At 43.6% G+C, this 23,852-nt stretch overlaps 1 protein-coding gene across 1 annotated transcript in view; it reads left to right on the top strand.

Moving 5' to 3' along the window:
* The window catches only part of LOC111051412 (E3 ubiquitin-protein ligase HERC2), a 258,746-nt gene that overhangs the window by 208,568 nt on the left and 26,326 nt on the right, over positions 1-23,852 (top strand). The window lies entirely within an intron of this gene.

The following is a 23,852-nucleotide window of genomic DNA, read 5'->3' as shown; positions in this document are numbered from 1 at the left end:
AAATGTCATATTTGAAGTGTCCAAAACTCAGCGGTTATCCTTATAGCTGCCATTTTGTTTTTTTCACTTAAAAATTTTTATCTCAAGAACGAAATGTTGTATTGATCTGAAATTTGACATGAATATTTGTGCTATAAAGACTCAACTATAAAAATTAAAAAAAAAATTTTTCGTTGGAATTTTTCAAAATGGCGGCCATTTTAAATTTTTGATGGCGAATATCTCGAAAACCGTCCATTTTACAGAAAATTTACAAGAGACAAAAAAGTTAGAAAATGTTTTCACGATTCCAATGATACCTGATTTATTAAGATTGGTCGAAGAATAACAGAGAAATTAATTTTTTTCGTACTGCATGCATGACCACTTTTCACCATTTAAAGATCAATATTAATTTTTTTTATAATTTCATGAAAACCGTTCTTATTACAGAAATATACAAGAATAACTTCCTCCAAATTTTATTCTACATTGAAAAATATTAATTTCACTCAAATCGGTTCACTGATACTAATGCAGCAATTGCTCAAAATGCCGTCCTTCAACTTGATTACACAGTCTGCACCTTTCAATCATGGACCGTCGAACTGCTATAAAAGCATTTTCATCATCTTGAATGGCACCTGCTGCAGCAACCACTCTTGCCACAAGGTCTTCTTCGTTTTCTACTGGCGTGCTGTAAACAAGGTCTTTCATATGGCCCCAGAAAAAAAATCTAAAGGGTTGAGGTCAGGTGAACGTGCGGGCCACGGTACTGGTCCACCCCGCCAAATCCACCGCTGACGATAGGTCATGTTCAGAAAGTCCGTAACAACATTTCCGAAATGAGCAGGGGCACCATCATGTTGAAACCAAATATTATATCTGTTTGCAAGAGGCACATCTTCCAAAAGTTCTGGTAGTATGTCTCTTAAAAAAGTAATGTACGTGGGAGAATTCAGACGATTAGGAAGAATGTATGGTCCAATCACGCGATTACCTAAGATACCCGTCCAAACATTCAGCGAAAATCTATGCTGATAACCACGCACTTTGACCTCATGAGGATTGTCTAAGGCCCAGACGTGACTGTTGCGAGAGTTGAAGATTCCTTCTCTTGTAAAGCTGGACTCATCGGTAAATAACACATTTTCTAGAAAATTTGGTTGGATAATGTCTTGCTGAAGAAACCAACGGGCACAGTTTACTCTTGGCTCATAGTCGCGTTCAACCAATGAGTGAACTTTTTGGAAGCGGAAGGGGTGAAGTCTTTCCTTGTTTAGTACACGCCACACAGAAGAAGCACTTGAATTGATTTGCTTTGCAACTGCTCTCGTACTCGTTCTAGGATTGAAATCGAATTTCTGCAATACTTCCTCTTCAAAAGCAACATTTCGAACTGCTCGAGGCCTACCAGCAATTACCCTGTTCCGTTCAAATGAACCAACTTCTCTCAGCCGATTGTGAGTTCTTGTGAACACCTTGTCGGAAGGGAGACGGCGGTTTGGAAATGCAGCTGCATACATTCTTCTTGCTTCGGTCGCATTGCCAAGAGCTGCTCCATACATGAAGTGAATATCGGTGTACTCCAGCGAACTAAATTCCATTACAATAATTAAATATTTGTGTAGAAGCAACGTAAGAAAATATTGAAGCTGGAAATTTAAGATAGAAATAAGACCTAGGAAACGTGAGACTAAGGAATAGGAAGCACTACATCTGGTTCTTTACTTTTAATGAAACAACAATACTTTTACAAGACAAACATTATCATCTGAAAACCATTGTAAAATCATCTGTTTGCCCATATGGAGCCATACCGAGTTTCAAAGCTTCATCTTAAATACATCTGGAATTAAAAAATTAATATTGATCTTTATATGGAGTACTGCAACATATGGAAGTGAGGCGTGGACAATGGGGGTGAGAGAGGAAAGAAGATTGGCTGCATTCGAGGCATGGTGCTACAGAAGAATGATGAAGATCAGTTGGAGAGATATGATTACAAATGAGCAAGTTTTTTGAAAGAGTGGGAGAGAACCGGAACTTCTTGAAGTGGATCAAGCAAAGAAGAGCACAGCTGATTGGCCACATCATCAGACGTGACACTCTACTGACAAGGATAATGGAGGGAATGGTTGAGGGAAGGAATATGAGAGGAAGACCTAGGCTGGAGTATATGAAACAATTGCTACGGGATATGAGATGTGGATCATACTACGAGCTGAAGCGGAAAGCGGACGACAGAAAAGCATGGAGAGCTGCTGCCAACCAGCCCTACGGCTGTTAACCCAAGAGAGAGAAATGGTGAAAAGTGGTCATGCATGCAGTACGAAAAAAATTAATTTCTCTGTTATTCTCCGACCAATCTTAATAAATTAGGTATCATTGGAATCGTGAAAACATTTTCTAACTTTTTTGTCTCTTGTAAATTTTCTGTAAAATGGACGGTTTTCGAGATATTCGCCATCAAAAATTTAAAATGGCCGCCATTTCGAAAAATTTCAACGAAAAATTTTTTTTTTTATTTTTTATAGTTGAGTCTTTATAGCATAAATATTCATGCCAAATTTCAGATCAATACAACATTTCGTTCTTGAGATAAAAATTTTTAAGTGAAAAAACAAAATGGCAGCTATAAGGATAACGGCTGAGTTTTGGACACTTCAAATATGACATTTGTAGTCTCCTAGCATCCAGGTACAATACCCTAAAATTCTCGACACTACTTCTGAAACACCCTGTATAACAATACTATAAGATGTTGAGATGAATATTTCTCCTTATTGGAATTACATATTTTAGAACCGGTTGCACTAAAGCCGGTTAAATTTTAATCGTGATTAATTTAAAAAAAAAACCGAATCAGAGAAGCCGTTTTTTAAAGCCTTCTCTGATTGGTTCTCTTCAATTAATTACCAATAAAATTTTCGTAAAAGCCTTCTTTGATTGGTTCTCGAAAAATTAATCATGATTAAAATTGAACTGGCTTTTGGGCAACCGGAGGTTGTGTTTAAAATGTTGTATTGTACAGTTTTAATATTTCTTTACTCGTATTTTAATACAACTCAGTGTTAAGGAAAACACAAAAATTAACAATGACGACGTTGATGCTGCAAAAAAGAACATCAACCCGATATTTTAAGCAAGCAATATTGCAGCTTATTGACATATTTGAGAAAACATTTCAATATTTGCCGATCCAAAAATACTTTCCACGAAGAATATGAATTGATACATTTGATACTCTCAGTCATGGCTTTTTTTTAATTGTGAAATTGAAATCGCTGGCTTATGGGTTTTGAAAAGAAATTTTGAATAAAAATTTTTTTGTTAAAACAACGATTTTCTAAAAATATTGAAATAATTTATTAATTATTGATAGTCAGTAATAAGGAAACCCTATTACTAATTATTCGGTATTCTCATCTAATGGAACGAATTCAGGAAAAATTCAATCGAACACAATGAATGTTTAGAAATGCATTATTATACATTATTATATTATATAATAAAAAGTATAAAAAATAGTTTACCTTTAATAGCGGGTTTGAGTATAGCTTATATAAAAATATCTTCATATGTCGAAAGTTCAAAATCACTTGTACCTATACCTATAAAGTACCTAAATACCTATCTCGTTTGACTCTTCAGTAATTGCAAACTGATGTCAGTTTTCTTATGGGTTTTTCGATAAAGGAGAATCACCAATAAAATTTCGAATATTGCAGACTAATATTTGTCCGTTTTCTTATGGGTAATAAACTTATCGGTATTTCGATAAAAGAGAATCAACAATAAAATTGTTAATATGGCAGCCTAATAATTAACAGTGAATTCGTCTGACCCTAAAATATTGATTTTTCTCTATTATAGGTAATTGTGATTCATAGAACACAAACAAATATACTTATATAAATTCAATTCAATTCTCTATTGTATATTATACATCAAATTATATTACAGTATTACAGGTCATTCATCCTTGAAACTTCCATGAATACCTATACAGAGGCTCTATATATATAATGGAATTTCGTACATTACACTATTATCCCATATATACTATACAATAGTGTCCCGCAAAAGGTGTAACAGCAGAAGATTCTACTTGAATTTTGCAACAAAAAATGGTCAGTAGAATTTTATAATAATAATAATACACTTTTTTATGTATTTGAACACGACATGCAGTCAATATTATTAAGTAAATAATTAAAAACTTTTACTTACTGACTGAAGTACTTTCGATCGTCTAGCGATCATTTGATGAAATGTTTTGATGGTTAGGAAGATTTTTGGTGTTTATTATGTGATCAAAAAGTTTTTTAGATTTAAAATTCAGCTGTTCATTTAGTATGTTGTTACTGTCTAGGATGGTGGTTTTATAAATATTTCAAACTGTTCTGCTGTATTTAATTCATGTCAATTTCTTTTTACTTTCAATATTGCGAGGTTGGTATCTATGCTTGTGTAAGAGTGCCCGGTTTCATTTAAATGTGTTGCATAAGCTGATTCTGTTTTGGTTTTCAGTGTGTTGATATGTTCTTTAAATCTAAGTTCAAATGATTGTCCACTTCTGCCAATATAGAATTTTTCACAATCATTACATTTTAGTTTATATACCCCAGGGAGGTTGTGTTTGTCGGTGGTTTCGGGGGTGAGGGTAACCATTACTTTATTTTTAGTTTTGAAAGCCACCTTGTAGCCTGTTTTTTTAAATATTCTGGCAATTTTATTGGATTGATTATTGATATATGTTAGTGTTATGAAGTGTTTTCTCTCATTTGTTGGATTGGTTTCTTGCTTATATGCTTTTGTTTTTTGGTTTAGTTTATTTAGATTTTTCAATAGATTTTTTATTTAGTTTTTTTAGATTTAGTCCTTATCGGACAGCCGATGCGATCATATCGAGTAAACAACAGTCAGTCAGCTACCTGTTAACCTGTTAAAGCCGGCCGCCTGGCTTTAATTTACGAAGTTTTACTGAAATTTTAATTCGATTAATAGATAGCTTTAGTGTTTTCGTGAGTGTTCTATTAGCGTGAAGAGTGCAAAATGGAAGACGAAATGTGTCAAAAGTGCAATAAACAAACTTATACCGGAGAAGATAATATAACACGTGTTCCAACTGTAGTGCGAGATTTCATCCTACGTGTGTTGGTGTGACTACAAGAAACAATAAAAAGTGGAAATGCTCCAAGTGTCTAGCCGAAATTTCTAATTCAAAAAACATTTCTAAAGCTGAAGTTCCAGAAAATATTTCAATTTTACAAGCTATTGAGGACTTTAGAAGTGAAAATAGAGAGTCTTGGCTAAAAAACGACAAGAGATGGGAGTTATCTAACGCAAAAATAGGCCAAATTCAATCGGAAATTAAGGCGACAACGCAGCAAATATCCCTAATTGATAATAAAATCGGGGAGGTGTCCAATAAATGCAAATTGGCGGGTAAATCTGTAGAGGAAATCAAACAAGAAAATGATAAACTCAAAAAGGAAATGAAATTCGTGAAAGAACTATCCGAACTATTCGGAATTATCCGAACTGCAACAACAAACACGAAAGAATAACATAATAGTGTCTGGTGTTCCGCTATCATATAGGGAGGACATTATAACTGTGCTAGAAGCAATATCTAGTGCCCTTAACATAAATTTCCATTATTCGGAGGTTTGTGCTGCGCACAGACTTCAAGGCAAAAGAGGCGATTCTTTGCCACCTTCAATTGTTGTTAACTTCGTTTCTCGCTGCACAAAATCAGTTTGGCTAGACGCAAGGAGACAGAAAGGATCACTAACGGCTTCAGAAAAAAAGAAGATCGTTTCCTGAAACTCCAATTTATATAAATGAACACCTCGCTCATGAAACTAGAAAACTTTTCAATGCTGCACGAGATTTAGCGAAAACAAACGTGATTCTATCTGCATGGACTAGGGACTGTAAAGTGATGGTGAGGGCTGCTACTGGCCGTCGTCCGTTCCGAGTCCACGACATGGACTAGTTGAACCGGCTACTACAAGAGAAGGGGGGCGTCAGCGACGTGCTTCCTACTGCAGATAGTGAGGTAGGGGAAGAGATATGTTTTTGTTTTCAGTTATGTGTGCTACAAGAACTGTGAGTAGAAAATTTCTCAATATCTTCAAAACCTATTTCCATTTTTAATCAATCTAAGTACATTCATAATTTAATATATTCTACTTAAGTATATTCTTCATTCTGAATTGAAAACTCGTAAGAACTCCTTCAAACAAAAATTTTAATACATAGAACAATCGAAAACTCAAGTGAATGTTTCGAATGTCATAGCCTACTTTACTTTTACTTATAACAAACTGTTTTCTTTTAAACGTTTTTCACCAATAATACCTACAACACTAATTTTTCACGTACAATACTATAATTTCTGTTGAAAACCCCTTCCCTTTTGTTGCTTCTATTCAAATCTTAATACGTCTTAGACGAAAAGTCTCTTCTCTATACATTTTTCTGTACTTTCTTTCGCACTTTGGCGTGAACTTTTCAATAACTATAGAATGGAGCAGTATAATCATCTTTTAAGTTGCTAACAGTGTTGAAACTAATTATTAACAAAAACCTCATTTAATTAACTATTAGTATACCAGTGATTAACGAGATAACTAAATAATAAAATAAAATCTAAAATTATACAACCAACATAGGTACTCAGGTACTATTGTCTATAATTATGCGTCAAAGGTACCGATTTGAGTTCACCACGCATTAACCGAGCTATCTGAATACGATAGCCTAAGAATGCGATAAAAGATTATACTGCATTTCCTCACATCATTATTATTATTAGAGACTGTTTAATCACATATATTGAGACTGATTATACAGTCTCTATAATATTAGTTTCAACAATTCTAATAGAGTAGTACGTGAATATAGTTGAAGGTATGAATAGGCCTTATAGGTATTTGCTAAAGCATGATTAAACCCTATATTCGACTATTCAACTTGTTGAGATAATATGCTATGAAACGAAGTTAGAGGCGTGCTGTTGCCACAGTTGGAAAATTTCGTTATCATAAAGCACTGATTACACCGTTGTAATAACAAGCTATCTTTGATTGTAGAGATTAAGTCTAGCTGTGATTTCATTGGCAATATTACTATTAGCTTCAGTAGAGAGACGCTATATCTAACTTGATTTATAATTAAGGTAATTGAATCTGTTCTGAAAAATCCGACCACTTATAAATTACACTTCTTATGGGAATCATTATCTTTATTTTTCCAATATATTATCATGTATTATATATTATCATCCGATATGGCGTAGCATGTTCCAGATACAACTCTAACCAGTGTAAAATCCTACACATATGATTGAATAATCTATTTAATTTACTTTAAATAATATATTTTTCCAATTTTTTAAACCTAGAATCAATTGAAATATTATCTCTTATTAACAATTTATATATTCTCTTTCCCTTCTCAATTAAGTAACTCAACTAAATTTATTTTTCTGTTCAGCTGCTTTATATAAGGCTATTCAATGAAATGATACAGTACGCATAAAAACATTTTAATTTACTTTTTTATTATTATTTTTTTAACGTCGTTTAGCCCATGCTTTTCCACATTACACTTTTTTTGTAATTACGATATTACACCAAAGTGTTAGTTTTAATTTATTTCAAATTAAAATAATTGAGTCTTTTTATTCTTATTTTGTTTGCTCTCAAATGTACAGTACCGTTTAATTGAATGCCAGGCGGCCGGGTAAGTTGTCATAAAAATGATAAGAGACGTGTTCGATGAATTGGATCTTCCATTCATTAAATGCACAGAGTGCAATGACATTAATTATTTTAAATATTTATTTAGAGATGAGGAGGGCTCTGAGAATAGCCGGTGTCATGGGTTTTCTGTAATTCACCAAAATATCCGAAGCTACAGTAGAAATATTGATGAATTTTTAACTGTTTTACATGGACTTGAGCATAAATTTAATTGTATTATTTTAACCGAAGCATGGCTAAAAGATGAAAGTAGCTTAATTGCAATTCCAGGATACAATTTATTCAGAACTTATAACAGCTTGAATCAGAGTGATGGGTTGGTTGTCTATATTGATAGCGAGTTATCAGTAACATGTAGCGAGCATTTAATTGGCGGCCTGGCCACCTGTTTGAGTCTGAAGTTTGAATGGGCGGGTGCAACATGCGAGCTTCTATCCGTCTATCGCAGTCCGAACTCCGGCCTCTCTGATTTCATAGACGCACTTGAAATTCATTGTAATGAACATTCAAATAGCTTTATTCGGCTGTTAGCCGGTGATATCAATTGCGACTTACTGAATGTTGCTCCCAACTCTCTCGAAGAACGTTACGTGGATGTATTGAACGGCGCGGGTTATGTGGCATGCATAGATAAAGTCACTCGTTCCGCTAGTGGCACGTGTATTGACCACTATTTTATCAAACTTCCGCGTACCTTCAAAGCATCATCTGTTATCTTACAGTCCTCTATAACAGATCACTATGCCATATGTTTGAATTTAGTATCTTCCAACTCACTCAAGCCCACGAATGTTGATAAATTCGTTTCAAGAACAGACTGGAACGAAATTTCAAAATCTCTTTCAAGTCAAAATTGGGATAGCGTCATTGATCAAAATGATGTTGATATGGCTGCTGACCAATTCACTAACATTCTTCAGAATGTTATTGAATCCAAAACATCAGTGATTAAACTTTCAGCTAAAAAAACCAAATCAAGCCTTGGATCAGTGCGGGACTTGTTAACTCAATACGGCCTCGTGACAAACTTGGAAAAAACTAAACAGACAGCCTTTTAATCAAATTTTAAAGAACGAGTTTAAACAATACAGGAATTTTCTTCATTCTGCAATCAAACAAGCCAAACATAGATACTACAGAAACAAAATTGAAGAATCTTCTCATAATCCAAGAAAACTGTGGGCTGTTATTAATGAAATTTTCATTTATTAATGAAAAAGCAACCTTTTCCAATAAACGCTTTTACTGAAAGTGGAGAAACAAATAGCTCCGAAGGAATTGGAGAAATCTGCAATGATTTCAACCGATACTTTTCGGCAGTTGGGGTAAACCTGGCTGGTTCTATCATGGTGCAGGGTGCGCCAGAAATAAAAGATCAAGATCATGCAGTGGAGACCGTATTCGAGTTTCAGCCAGTTTCAAGACAATAAATTGCTGATGTAGTCAAGAGTCTAAAAGGCCGTTCTGCCCCTGGCCACGACGGTATCCCAACTAGGGTTTTCAGAGATAACTTAGATTCACTAATTACACCTATCCATCACATAGTCAATCTTAGCATTGCGGTGGGCCGTTTCCCGTGTGCTCTCAAAACTGCCAAGGTAATACCAATATATAAATCAGGACAAAAGAATGTCTTGTCAAACTATAGGCCAATTTCTTTGTTAGTAACAATGTCCAAAATTCTTGAAAAATGTGTCAAGAAACAATTATCCAAGTACTTGAATGAGAATGATTTGATCTCTGAAAACCAATATGGGTTTCAACAATCAAAAAACACCTCTGATGCTCTTTTTGATTTGACACGGCATATTTCAAATAATATTAAGATTAAAAATAAAGTTTTAATAACATTTTTAGACTTGGCAAAGGCCTTTGATTCTGTTGATAGATCTAAACTTATCACCAAACTCGAGATGTGTGGCATCAAGAACAACTCACTGCAGTGGTTCAAAAGTTACTTTGATAATCGACAGCAGTACGTTTCAATTGATGGAAAATTTAGTGAAACGGAACCTGTTAAGTTTGGAGTGGTTCAAGGTAGCACTCTTGGACCTCTTCTCTTTCTCATCTATGTGAATAATATTTCAAAATTGCAAACTAATGGAAAATTGTTCTTGTTTGCTGATGACACGGTGTTGGTGTCAGCTGAGGGCACATGGGAGAGGACTTATTGCGGTGCATCATTGGACCTTGCAAGAATTAAAAACTGGTTCGATCACAACTGCCTGACCGTTAATGTCACAAAAACTAAATACATGCCAATAGTAACAAGAAACCAAACTGATCCAGGCCAACTCATATTGAAGATGCACTCATGCGGAAATGCAAGGAGTCAGGACTGTGACTGTCATTCCCTTGAACGAGTTGATTACTACAATTACTTAGGTGTTATAATAGATAACAAGTTGAGTTGGGTGCAGCATATTCAGTGTGTCAAGAGCAGACTCAGAAAATTATTATTTGCTTTTTCTGAGATCAGCCAAGTAATGAGCATAGACCAGTGCAGAATGGTGTACTTTGCATATGCTCAGTCGCTGATCCAGTATGGCATCCTGGCTTGGGGTGGTGTTTCCTCTATTGTCATTGAACCCCTAGCCGTTACACAAAGAACAATAATAAAAAAATACTGAAAAGAAATCACAGATACCCGACTACCTTGCTTTTTTTAGAATTTCCGGTTTTAAATATCAGACAACTTTTTATCAAATCACTTTTAATTCACATAAAAAAATACAAAACTCAGATCATTGGCGTAACAAATTTAAATTCCCGTTATGAAACTAGGTCCAACTATGATTATGAAATTCCTCAATTGACACATGGGTCAGAACTATCAAATTCATATTACTTAGCACACATTCTATATAGAAACATTCTAAATGAGATCAGAGAGGCTGAGGTGTGCTGTTTGGCCGTGTATAGAAGGGGTGTCGACAGGTGGCTATATAGCATTGGCTGAGAGGCAGCTGAAGCCCTTCTCTGCTCTCGTTACACCCGCCAACAACCCTTGTAGAGATAAGATTCCTTGAAATCATTAAGTGATTTTTCTTGACACGATATAAATGTTATTTTTCCTTCTTTTTTTTAATGATAAATTAGTCCTTTCTCTTATTTGTAACCCAGCGTGACACGGTCTCAGAGCCATCCTCTCTCATTATGAATAAGTTATCTTTCTTTATTTTACTTATTTTTTAAAAAATATTCATTTACTTTGTAATTATTATAAAAAATATTTTGTGATTGCAAATGTGTTGTCCATGGAACTCTCCTCCACACGCAGACGATTGGTCTTTGTGGGGGAATTCCGTGTACTATATGCATCTCGCTTGCTATTTTTGTAAAGTACCTATGTTGTAAAGAAGGAATAAAAATTATTTTAATTATTTAGTTTGTCTATTATGTTTGGGCCATATCCATCACTCTTTGCTAGGTATTTTATTGTGTTGAGCTCATTTTTGTAGTTTTCTGGTGTTAAGGGTATTTTGTTGAGTCTATGGAGCATGGATCTGAATGCTGCATGTTTGTGCTGTGTTGGGTGGTTGGAGGAGTTGTGGATTAGGGTGTCTGTTGTGGTTGGTTTCCTGTAAATGTTAAAGCTGAGTTTTTGGTCTGGATTTTTTGTGATTGATAGGTTGAGGAAGTTTATGGAGTTATTTTGTTCATACTCAGAAGTGAATTGTATTTTGTTGTTGATCTTGTTGATGTGTTTGCGGAGAACTTCACATTGTCTCTGGTTTCCCTTGAAGAGGATTCTGACATCATCTACGTACCTATATACCTAATTTATAAAGCCACCATCCTAGACAGTAACAACATACTAAATGAAAAGCTGAATTTTAAATCCAACAAACTTTTTGATCACATAATAAACACCAAAGTAAGTCCAAGTGACATCGACCAAAAAAAAGTAAGTTTAATGGAAAAGATAAGATCTCAATAACTCAAATAGAGATAAGATTTTGATATGGTGGAAGGTGTGGCTCGTTCATCAATTGGGCTAGTCAGTCGGGTCGAGCGAGGGGTTTGTTACCACTGTCTGAAAAAATGGCTTTTGGTGGCCCTGAAAAGGGCCAAGTTTGTTGCTGGTGGCCCTGAAAAGGGACCAAGATTGTTGCTGGTGGCCCTAAAAGGGACCAAGGTAGGCTAGATGTTTAGTAGTCGTCGACTGGTGCGATACCACGCCGCGCGAGGGTCCCGGGCAGGTCCGTCTGGTGCGAGAGCAGGCCGGCAGGGGCTCAAGTCAATGGTTCACAGTCTCCACTCTGGTTTACCCGGGCTACGGAGAGGGCTGACCGGGTGATCTACTAGCCAGAGGTCGTGCCGAATCTCCGCCGGGAGGACCTCCTCGACCACTTCCTCGTTTAGAAGGGACCTTCGGTCAAACCCCGGGCAGGCAGGGTCGTAGGCTTCCACTGCACACACTCCGATGTCGGTTCGGCACCCAACCCGCGCATCCAGAACCGCGCGCCAGTTGTTAGGCTGGGGCGCTAAGTCTTGGGGCGCAGCTGGCGCGGCGGTGTACAGCCTCAGCCTCTCCTCCACCTGGCGAAGCCGACGTAGGGCCCTCCTCTTCTGGATTCGGTGGCCGGCTTGGTTCCTCCTAGGCATCGGCTGGGTAGTAGACAAGGAAGACACCTCAGGTTGCGGTTAGTCTCGCCGTGGCTCCCTCATTGGCCTGCTCACTGCTCTGCTCCTGGTCTCGGTAGTGGTCTCGGCTGGTAGTGGTCTCTGGTAGTGGTTTCGGCTGGTGGTCTCTTCTGGCTCTTCAGTGGAAGGCTGCTAGTGAGCAAGTGCTATCGAGGGTAGCTGAGTAGCCCCCTTTTATTCACAGTCCCCGAGTTCACCTGTGCTGCTATTGGCCGGCGGTGCTCGGCCAATAGAAACGCAGGAACGGGTGGCGGCGACTGAGGCGCACCCTGGTGGCGGGTGGGTCAACCACTCATTTGGTTGATGCGTGGCGTGGGGAGCAGAGCAGAGCGGCAGGCTGAAAGGTAGCAAACGCGAGGGAGGTATCAATTCCCCCCCCCCGTTTGAGGTAGCCACGGCGAGAATTTATTGATTGCAAAAACAAGATACAATGTTTACAAAATATACAAAAGTGCCATTGGGCGATAATTTTACAGAAGTGAGACCAGAAGGGTCTCCCCAACAGGTGGGTTGTGGTCAATAATTACAGAAATAAGACCAGAAGGGTCTCCCCCCAACAGGTGGGTTGTTATTCCAATTGATGTTGCTGGTCGGTGGTTGGAGCCGGGCGTAGTTGAGTCTCGTACACCTTGATGGTCTCATTGTCATGGGTGATCCAATAGACAGCTCCTTGGTTATGGGCGACCGTATATGGTCCCTTCCATCTGGGTGCTAGGCCCGCGTGGAATTTCTGAGCCTTGTTTGAGAGTTGATGATTCCGTGTGAGCACCTGGTCGCCGATCTGGTAACGAGGCTGTGTCTCGGCTATCAGGTCTCCCTTCCTATTGAGATAATTTTCTTGGTTCAACACGGCTTTGGGTTGCATTGCGGTTAGCATGTGTAGACGCTGGTTAATATGGTCTTTGTGCGGTTCGAGTTGATTTTCGGGCCAGTGGCTCCATTCCCCTGGCTGTGGAAGGGTTTGGCCAAACAGGATTTGACTGGGGCTGTATCTTGTTGCTATGTTCTGTCGATTTCGCAGGGTGAATAGCACGGATGGTAGTTGGTTCTCCCATTCTTGGTGTTGTTCTTGTAGGCGGATCCGTAGTCCCTTCTTGAGTTCCTGGTTCCTTCTCTCGGTAGGGTTGGCTCGGGGGTGATAAATTGGCGTGGTGTAGTGTAAGACTCCCTATTTGAGGCAGAGTTTGTTCCATAGTTTCCCCGTAAAATGAGTGCCATTGTCGGAGAGTAGGATTTTTGGGTATCCCCATCTGGGAAACAGGTGCATATCCATTGTGCGGCCAATCGTGTTGGCGTCGCCGTGAGGCAGCAGGTAGGCTTCTATCCACCTGGAGAAAGAATCAGTGATGACCAATATGAATCGATTTCTTCGCTTGGAGAGTGGGTAGGGGCCCATCAGATCGAGACATACGGTTTCCCATGGTCTAGTAGACCGTCACGGTCGTTGCGTAGGTTCGTGATTCCAGCTGTACGCTTTTGAGCAGCTACACAGCAGGCAATTTTGTACGTACGCGGTTATCTGCGCCTTCATACGGGGCCAAGTGTAGTATGTAGCGATGTTTCGGTAGGTTTCGGACCAGTAGCTGGGTGCGAAAGTTGGGCGGTATGACTATTCGCCAACCGTCGCATGTCTTCTTCTCCCAGAGTCGGTTGTGCAGGCGGTAACTGGTGAGGAATACTTGATCAGTTCCCGGTTGATCCTCCAACGGTCGTGGTTCGATCTCCATCCATCGTTGCACCTGCGCATTGATCTGGTCGTCTGTGTCCTGTGCTTTCCGAATCTCTTCTAACAGTTCAGTCTCGGTTGCGATGCTTGCTAGCGTAGCGGGTTCACTGGTGACTGGCAGGATGTCGGGAGGCATGGTTCGTTCTAGTTGTTGACTGGTCTCCTCAACTTTTTCGTTGTCGGGTTGCCGTGACAGTGCGTCGGCAAACTGATTCTCTTTACCCAGGCAGTGTTCTAGGGTGAAGTCAAATTCTTGTAGGAGCAGGGCCCATCGAGTGAGTTTGGCGTGGCTGTCCCTTGCAGTTTGTAACCAGGTAATCACCTTATTGTCGGTATGGAGTATGAATGGCCTGCCTTCCAGGTAAGGGCGATATCGCTTTATTGCCCAGACAACTGCAAGGCACTCTTGTTCGTTACTGTGATACTGTTGTTCCGTGTGGTTCAGCTTGGCACTGGCATATGCGATCACCTTACGGTCATTGTTGATTTCTTGGTATAGGACAGCCCCTATACCGACCTTGCTGGCGTCTGTCTGTAGGATGAAGGTCTTGGAGAAATCTGGTCGACAGAGTGGTTGGATGTTGGCGGTCAATGCTTGTAGGCGGCGGAAAGCTGTCACTTCTGTTGTTGACCATTTCCATCGCGTCTTCGTGCTAAGTAGCTCAGACAGAGGCGCACAAACGTCAGCAGCGTTGGGTAAAAATTCTCCTAGCCAGCCGACTACTCCGAGAAATTCTCGCAGTTTCTTTCTGGTGGTGGGTGGTTGGGCAGAAGTCACAGCTAGGATAGCCTGCGGTTTTGCTTGGTTGCCCTCGGAGGTGATTATGTGACCGAGGTATTCAAGTTGCTTGCGGCTGATCTGGCATTTTGCTGCTGAGACAGAGAGATTGTATAGATTTAACCGTTCAAACACTTTGGCTAAGTGGAGTAAGTGTTCTTCCCAGGTATCCGAGTACACAATGATGTCGTCGAGATGAGCGTAGCAGAACTTGTCGACGTATCCACTCAGTACCTTGTTCATCATGGATTGGAAGCAGCTGGGTGCATTTCGTAGGCCGAAAGGCATGACCTTAAATTGTAGCTTTTCGCCGTAGGGAGTGGTGAAGGCCGTGTAAGGTCGAGACTGGGGTGCGAGTGGTACCTGCCAGTATCCCATCTGTAGGTCGAGTGAGCTGAATATTTTTGAAGTTCCCAGGCTTCGAATGACGTCCTGTAGGGTCATCTGCGGTGCTGTGGCTGGAACGGTGATGGAATTCAGCCATCGGTAATCGATGCAGAACCGTGATGTGCCGTCCTTCTTGGGGACAACGACGATTGGAGAGTTGTAAGGCAAATCACTGGCTTCTACCAGGTTGCGTTCCTTGAGGGCGGCAACTTTGGACTCAATAATTTGCAGTTTCTCCCGTGAGTATCGGTAAGGCCGCTGGCTGCGTATTTCTGAGCTGTTGAGTTGAATTGTCATGGTGGCAGCCGTGGTGATGGAGGGTGGCATCTGCTCCATGAACAATTTTGCGTGTTGTTGCAGTAATACTGTTAACCGTCGGTGCTGGTCGCTGGGCGTGTCTTCTAGTAACTTGTCAACCAGGTGAGTGTCCATCTCTACTGAGACTGGTGGTTGCGCTATCCAGAAGATCGTATCTCGCTGCATCTTGCCGTAGATTAGCCTGTCTTGCTCAAAGTCAAGCACTGCCTTATTCTCCCGAAACCATGGTCGTCCCAAGATGATGTCTTCGCGTAGGTCAGGTAGACCTAGGAAGGGAATATTTTGAATGTGCTGTTGGATCTGGAGTTCCAGATGTCCTTGTATGGCCGTTTCGCAGCTAGTGGGACGGTTGGCCAGCAGTACAGGTAGCTTCAGCGGTTGGATCCGTGTACCGTGGTCGAGGTGGGCAGCTCTCACGAAGTTGTGCGTTGTGGCTGAATTGAGTAGAGCGTGTAGTTGTTTACCCACGAGGATGACAGGGATCCAGGGTAGAGTCTATCCGTCTATCTGGATCATGGCTAGGTTCGGTGCTTGGCTGGGCGGAGGGCTGGTGATGTGGTTGTTGACTACTGGGGCGGCAGTGTTGGTGACCTTGTCGGTGACTGCGGCCAGGGCAGTGTTGGTGACCTGGTGGCTGACTGTGGCTGGGGCAGTGTTGGTGACCGGCTGGTTGACGGCGGCTGGGTCAGCGTTGGTGACCTGGTCGTCGACTGTGGCGAGGGCAGTGTTGGTGACTCCGTCCATGACAGCGATCCCGGTAGGTGGCGGGTGTGTGTGGGTCACAGTTGCATGTTCCTCCCCAGGCTGGTGGTCGATGACACGCTCATCGTCGGCTGGTGATGCTGTCCTCTCGTGGGCCAGTAGAGGCGCGGCTGCTGGGTGCTGTGGAGAGTCTCTGTCAGCCGGGAAGAGCAAGGGGTCTTCGGTGACATTGGAAGAAGACTTAGTGACGCTAGCAGGGTCTATGGTGGCGTGACGGGTAGGCGATCGATCCGTTGTGAGTGAGACGGTCATGAGGGACGGCTGGGTGGTTGACGCGCAAGGGTGTGCCGGACGCGGTTGCTGTTGTGAGACGGTGACCCGGGTGACGACTGGTACTGGGTCATTCTTGATAGCCCGTGGAGGTGCGGCTGCTAGGTACCGTGGAGAGTCTCCATCAGCCGAGAAGAGCGAGGGGTCTTTGGTGACGTTGGAAGGAGGCTTGGTGACGCTGGCAGGATCCACAGTGGCATGACCAAGGAATGACTGGCTGGCCGGTTCGGTGACGGTTATCGCTTGTAGTTGGGGTGGTGACCTGTGAGGCTGGCGCTGCGGGTCTTGCACCTCATCGTTAGTGTAGTGGACTCCTACTTTCCGTGCTGGAGGGGTGGAGTCCGAGTCTCTCCAGTATCGCCGTTTCCCTGCCGTTTCTTCGCGAGTTCTGGGCAGTCGCAATGAAAATGCTTGGCCGGGCAGTAATGACACTGAGGAAGCTGGTTGTAGTTGAACCTCGGCGGCGGCTCTCGATGGGGTGGCCCTGCGGGTGCCGTAGGTTGAGGCAGCTTACATTTTGGTCGACTGTTGAGGTCGGTTTCCAGGTCGTTGGCGATCATGATCAGCTCTTCATAGTTCGTGGGACGAGCAGCTCGAACTAGGGTGCGAAGCTCGGAACTCAGCTGACCGATGAGCAGGGCGATCACCTCGTCTTCAGCCAGGTTGGTTCCTAAGCGCTGCTGTAGTTGGAGCTTCTGACGGATGAATCGCTCCACTGGCTGGTTCGGTTTGTGGGTGGTGCCATAAAATTCTGTGTGAGCGGCTGCGATTTTATGGGCTCCCGAGAAACGGGCCTGAAGTCGGTCACGGAACTGTTCCCAGGTGGTGACGAATTCTCCGTAGTCTCTCCACCAGGCGGCGGTGTCGTCTTGTAGTTGCGCTTTTAGAAGCATGACCCAGGTATAGCTGGGAATGTGGTGACCCTGTAGCAGCTCGGTGCACTGTCGCATGAAGGTGATGGGGTCTTCATGGAGCTTGCCGCGGAAGAACGGTAGCAGGGTCGCTATGCTGGTCAGCTGGCTGAGGTTGCCGGTGTAGCTGACGGCTGGAGCCGGTAAGTTGGCCATGTTGCTGGTTGCGGTAGTGGCGTGACCTGAGGTTGACGGTGGAGCAGGCAGGTTGACGGTCAGCGCGCTGGGTTGCAGGGTGGTTGGTCGAGCGGGCTCGCTGGTGAAGGTGGGTGGCTGCGTTGCCTCGGTTTCACTGGTGGAAGCGGGCGGCTGCGTCGTGCTGCTGTCGGTTTGACCGGTGGTCTGTGCAGGCCAGCCGGCGAATGTAGACTCGGTGTGCTGGCTGGTTGACTGCATCGAATCTTCGGTGTTCGTATCTCCACTGTCTCCGGCTCCGGTTCTAGTCGCTACCATGTTCAGGTGTTATGGGCGCCACTGGGAAATTGCCTGTTCCCAGACAGGTATTCTGAATTGAAAGATTCAGAGACACATTTTGTTGAAAGAAAATAAGTTTGAATTTTTTGTGTGAAAAATTCAAGACATACATTTAGATGAAAAATTTAAGACATACATTTAGTTGAAAATTTAGGTTGACATTTTGTTTGAAAAAAAAGTTTTGACAGTGGTAACGGGTTACTGTATCTCCATACAGTGAGTGGCCCCACGTTGGCAGGCGCCAATAATTGATATGGCGGAAGGTGTGGCTCGTTCATCAATTGGGCTAGTCAGTCGGGTCAAGCGAGGGGTTTGTTACCACTGTCTGAAAAAATGGCTTTTGGTGGCCCTGAAAAGGGCCAAGTTTGTTGCTGGTGGCCCTGAAAAGGGACCAAGATTGTTGCTGGTGGCCCTAAAAGGGACCAAGGCAGGCTAGATGTTTAGTAGTCGTCGACTGGCGCGATACCACGCCGCGCGAGGGTCCCGGGCAGGTCCGTCTGGTGCGAGAGCAGGCCGGCAGGGGCTCAAGTCAATGGTTCGCAGTCTCCACTCTGGTTTACCCGGCTACGGAGAGGGCTGACCGGGTGATCTACTAGCCAGAGGTCGTGCCGAATCTCCGCCGGGAGGACCTCCTCGACCACTTCCTCGTTTAGAAGGGACCTTCGGTCAAACCCCGGGCAGGCAGGGTCGTAGGCTTCCGCTGCACACACTCCGATGTCGGTTCGGCACCCAACCCGCGCATCCAGAACCGCGCGCCAGTTGTTAGGCTGGGGCGCTAAGTCTTGGGGCGCAGCTGGCGCGGCGGTGTACAGCCTCAGCCTCTCCTCCACCTGGCGAAGCCGACGTAGGGCCCTCCTCTTCTGGATTCGGCGGCCGGCTCGGTTCCTCCTAGGCATCGGCTGGGTAGTAGACAAGGAAGACACCTCAGGTTGCGGTTAGTCTCGCCGTGGTTCCCTCATTGGCCTGCTCGCTGCTCTGCTCCTGGTCTCGGTAGTGGTCTCGGCTGGTAGTGGTCTCTGGTAGTGGTCTCGGCTGGTGGTCTCTTCTGGCTCTTCAGTGGAAGGCTGCTAGTGAGCAAGTGCTATCGAGGGTAGCTGAGTAGCCCCCTTTTATTCACAGTCCCCGAGTTCACCTGCGCTGCTATTGGCCGGCGGTGCTCGGCCAATAGAAACGCAGGAACGGGTGGCGGCGACTGAGGCGCACCCTGGTGGCGGGTGGGTCAACCACTCATTTGGTTGATGCGTGGCGTGGGGAGCAGAGCAGAGCGGCAGGCTGAAAGGTAGCGAACGCGAGGGAGGTATCAATTCCCCCCCCCTCCGTTTGAGGTAGCCACGGCGAGAATTTATTGATTGCAAAAACAAGATACAATGTTTACAAAATATACAAAAGTGCCATTGGGCGATAATTTTACAGAAGTGAGACCAGAAGGGTCTCCCCAACAGGTGGGTTGTGGTCAATAATTACAGAAATAAGACCAGAAGGGTCTCCCCCAACAGGTGGGTTGTTATTCCAATTGATGTTGCTGGTCGGTGGTTGGAGCCGGGCGTAGTTGAGTCTCGTACACCTTGATGGTCTCATTGTCATGGGTGATCCAATAGACAGCTCCTTGGTTATGGGCGACCGTATATGGTCCCTTCCATCTGGGTGCTAGGCCCACGTGGAATTTCTGAGCCTTGTTTGAGAGTTGATGATTCCGTGTGAGCACCTGGTCGCCGATCTGGTAACGAGGCTGTGTCTCGGCTATCAGGTCTCCCTTCCTATTGAGATAATTTTCTTGGTTCAACACGGCTTTGGGTTGGATTGCGGTTAGCATGTGTAGACGCTGGTTAATATGGTCTTTGTGCGGTTCGAGTTGATTTTCGGGCCAGTGGCTCCATTCCCCTGGCTGTGGAAGGGTTTGGCCAAACAGGATTTGACTGGGGCTGTATCTTGTTGCTATGTTCTGTCGATTTCGCAGGGTGAATAGCACGGATGGTAGTTGGTTCTCCCATTCTTGGTGTTGTTCTTGTAGGCGGATCCGTAGTCCCTTCTTGAGTTCCTGGTTCCTTCTCTCGGTAGGGTTGGCTCGGGGGTGATAAATTGGCGTGGTGTAGTGTAAGACTCCCTATTTGAGGCAGAGTTTGTTCCATAGTTTCCCCGTAAACTGAGTGCCATTGTCGGAGAGTAGGATTTTTGGGTATCCCCATCTGGGAAACAGGTGCGTATCCATTGTGCGGCCAATCGTGTTGGCGTCGCCGTGAGGCAGCAGGTAGGCTTCTATCCACCTGGAGAAAGAATCAGTGATGACCAATATGAATCGATTTCTTCGCTTGGAGAGTGGGTAGGGGCCCATCAGATCGAGACATACGGTTTCCCATGGTCTAGTAGACCGTCACGGTCGTTGCGTAGGTTCGTGATTCCAGCTGTACGCTTTTGAGCAGCTACACAGCAGGCAATTTTGTACGTACGCGGTTATCTGCGCCTTCATACGGGGCCAAGTGTAGTATGTAGCGATGTTTCGGTAGGTTTCGGACCAGTAGCTGGGTGCGAAAGTTGGGCGGTATGACTATTTGCCAACCGTCGCATGTCTTCTTCTCCCAGAGTCGGTTGTGCAGGCGGAACTGGTGAGGAATACTTGATCAGTTCCCGGTTGATCCTCCAACGGTCGTGGTTCGATCTCCATCCATCGTTGCACCTGCGCATTGATCTGGTCGTCTGTGTCCTGTGCTTTCCGAATCTCTTCTAACAGTTCAGTCTCGGTTGCGATGCTTGCTAGCGTAGCGGGTTCACTGGTGACTGGCAGGATGTCGGGAGGCATGGTTCGTTCTAGTTGTTGACTGGTCTCCTCAACTTTTTCGTTGTCGGGTTGCCGTGACAGTGCGTCGGCAAACTGATTCTCTTTACCCGGGCAGTGTTCATTCTCATTGAGTTATTTAGCTGAACATCAACCCTATGAACATGAGAGCTATTCATCCAGACTGGAGCACAGTACTCAGCAGCTGAAAAGACAAGGCTTAGGGCTGTAGAGCGTAATGTAGATGCTGAAGCTCCCCATGATGTTCCGCAAAGTTTTTGCATAATATTGTTTCGGGTTTTTAGTTTTTCTGCTGTCTTTGTTAGGTGCTCTTTGAATGAAAGTGTCCTATCAAGTATCACGCCCAAATATTTTGGAGCCTTATTGTGTTTAAGGCTTCTATTCTCGAATTGAATTCTTAGCTCTCTGTTAGCTTCTCTATTGTTCAGGTGGAAGCATGCAACTTCTGTTTTACTGGCATTTGGTTGGAGACGCCATCTTCGAAAGTACCTACCCATCTCTCTCAAGTCATCTGTAAGAATTTCCTCTGACTCTTCAAATGATTTACACTGTGTCGATAATACCCAGTCATCAGCATAGCCATGTTTTCTAGTCAAGGTTTCTGGCATGTCAGCAATATACAGACTGAACAAGAGAGGGGCAAGAACTGAGCCCTGAGGCAGACCATTCTTAAGTTTCCTTTGTGAGCTTATATCAGATCCAATGATGACTTTGAAAGTTCTATCACTCAGCATATTATTCACAAGACAAGCTGTTATTTTACACTTGATCACTTTTAGGAGCTTATAGATCATACCTTCTCTCCAAACAGTGTCATAAGCTGCTGATAGATCGATAAAGGCAGCAGATGTTTTCAATTTCTTCTGGAAACCAGCTTCAATGCATGTTGTAAAATCTACCCCTGTGGAATGGCTCCCGGTGTTGAGTCACATCCCACCCCCAAATCTTCGACGCATGAATGCCCTTACTAGAGAGTACAAGAAGATACAGGAAAATCGAAGCCTGCCAATACATGAGGATATACAAGATGCCAATCAGAGACGTCTGCAATCTCGTAAGCCACCGGTTAGGACGGCAATTACAGCCTTAGATTCAGGTTTCCGTATAACTGAGGCCTGGCAACAAGCGTGGTCAGCAAAGCAGAACATTGACATCCCATTTGTAACCAAAAGGCCACCAGGCTTCGATTTGCCTCGTAAAACATGGTCGGCATTGAATAGGGTACGAACTCATCATGGTAGATGTGCCTATCTGATGCATAAGTGGGGGAAGGCTGACTCCCCTTTCTGTGAGTGTGGAGCAGTCCAGACTGTGAGACACATAGTGGAGGAATGTCCCAGATCAGCATACACAGGTGCACATGAAGATTTCCTGGTGGCTAAACCAGCATCAATAGCCTACTTAAATACCCTGGAAGCATGCCTCTAATTTCCAGGTCAAAAGTGACTAAGATATTTTCATTCGATTTATATATGAATTTTCTATTGTTTTCTTTTTTTTTCGAATTTTGTGATCATAAATGTGTTGTGTATACTGCCATAGGCTAAATAATAAATAAATAAATAAGGGTGAAGTCAAATTCTTGTAGGAGCAGGGCCCATCGAGTGAGTTTGGCGTGGCTGTCCCTTGCAGTTTGTAACCAGGTAATCACCTTATTGTCGGTATGCAGTATGAATGGCCTGCCTTCCAGGTAAGGGCGATATCGCTTTATTGCCCAGACAACTGCAAGGCACTCTTGTTCGTTACTGTGATACTGTTGTTCCGTGTGGTTCAGCTTGGCACTGGCATATGCGATCACCTTACGGTCATTGTTGATTTCTTGGTATAGGACAGCCCCTATACCGACCTTGCTGGCGTCTGTCTGTAGGATGAAGGTCTTGGAGAAATCTGGTCGACAGAGTGGTTGGATGTTGGCGGTCAATGCTTGTAGGCGGCAGAAAGCTGTCACTTCTGTTGTTGACCATTTCCATCGCGTCTTCGTGCTAAGTAGCTCAGACAGAGGCGCACAAACGTCAGCAGCGTTGGGTAAAAATTCTCCTAGCCAGCCGACTACTCCGAGAAATTCTCGCAGTTTCTTTCTGGTGGTGGGTGGTTGGGCAGAAGTCACAGCTAGGATAGCCTGCGGTTTTGCTTGGTTGCCCTCGGAGGTGATTATGTGACCGAGGTATTCAAGTTGCTTGCGGCTGATCTGGCATTTTGCTGCTGAGACAGAGAGATTGTATAGATTTAACCGTTCAAACACTTTGGCTAAGTGGAGTAAGTGTTCTTCCCAGGTATCCGAGTACACAATGATGTCGTCGAGATGAGCGTAGCAGAACTTGTCGACGTATCCACTCAGTACCTTGTTCATCATGGATTGGAAGCAGCTGGGTGCATTTCATAGGCCGAAAGGCATGACCTTAATTGTAGCTTTTCGCCGTAGGGAGTGGTGAAGGCCGTGTAAGGTCGAGACTGGGGTGCGAGTGGTACCTGCCAGTATCCCATCTGTAGGTCGAGTGAGCTGAATATTTTTGAAGTTCCCAGGCTTCGAATGACGTCCTGTAGGGTCATCTGCGGTGCTGTGGCTGGAACGGTGATGGAATTCAGCCATCGGTAATCGATGCAGAACCGTGATGTGCCGTCCTTCTTGGGGACAACGACGATTGGAGAGTTGTAAGGCAAATCACTGGCTTCTACCAGGTTGCGTTCCTTGAGGGCGGCAACTTTGGACTCAATAATTTGCAGTTTCTCCCGTGAGTATCGGTAAGGCCGCTGGCTGCGTATTTCTGAGCTGTTGAGTTGAATTGTCATGGTGGCAGCCGTGGTGATGGAGGGTGGCATCTGCTCCATGAACAATTTTGCGTGTTTTGCAGTAATACTGTTAACCGTCGGTGCTGGTCGCTGGGCGTGTCTTCTAGTAACTTGTCAACCAGGTGAGTGTCCATCTCTACTGAGACTGGTGGTTGCGCTATCCAGAAGATCGTATCTCGCTGCATCTTGCCATAGATTAGCCTGTCTTGCTCAAAGTCAAGCACTGCCTTATTCTCCCGAA

The sequence above is a fragment of the Nilaparvata lugens genome, chromosome 7, assembly GCF_014356525.2.
Source record: "Nilaparvata lugens isolate BPH chromosome 7, ASM1435652v1, whole genome shotgun sequence".
NCBI lineage: Eukaryota > Metazoa > Arthropoda > Insecta > Hemiptera > Delphacidae > Nilaparvata > Nilaparvata lugens.
Note: the sequence above shows the minus strand (reverse complement) of the source record. Positions and strands in the feature narration are given on the sequence as shown.